This window comes from Crocuta crocuta, unplaced genomic scaffold (genome assembly GCF_008692635.1).
Source record: "Crocuta crocuta isolate KB4526 unplaced genomic scaffold, BGI_CrCroc_1.0 scaffold467, whole genome shotgun sequence".
Classification (NCBI taxonomy): Eukaryota; Metazoa; Chordata; class Mammalia; order Carnivora; family Hyaenidae; genus Crocuta; species Crocuta crocuta.
In genome coordinates, this window is record NW_027530632.1 from 3,246,919 (window position 1) to 3,247,366 (window position 448).

A 448-nucleotide genomic window follows, 5' to 3' on the forward strand; every position below is an offset into this window, starting at 1 on the left:
GGAAACAGAATGCTCCAGGTGATGTGGTGAAACAGGAACAATTCTTCAAGGGAGTTGAGGTTGACAGGCAATCCTCAGGCTGGTCAATTTTAGCCATAACAATGGAGCAAAACTCTATTGGTTATTCTCCCTTTCTGAACTGGCAAGAGCTCAGAGATTAGATATAATAGCAGGGCATAAATGTTGGAGCAGTTTACTCAGATTTAAGACAGAATGCTGAGTACATTTATATTTATTTGGCTTGTACACATTTAAACACCTGCAGTTGATAGCAGTTTCAAACAAGTTCCAACTACTAGCGGATCTCACAGTGGTGCTCCTGAGGCTGAATGCTTCCCAGGATTTTAGTGAAACAGCTCTAAGCATTTTTTTTTCTTGTAGCTTTCCATTCTCAAGACCAGCAGTGAACCTGGTGCTGGCCAGGCTTAGCAAAGCCAGCCATCAGATT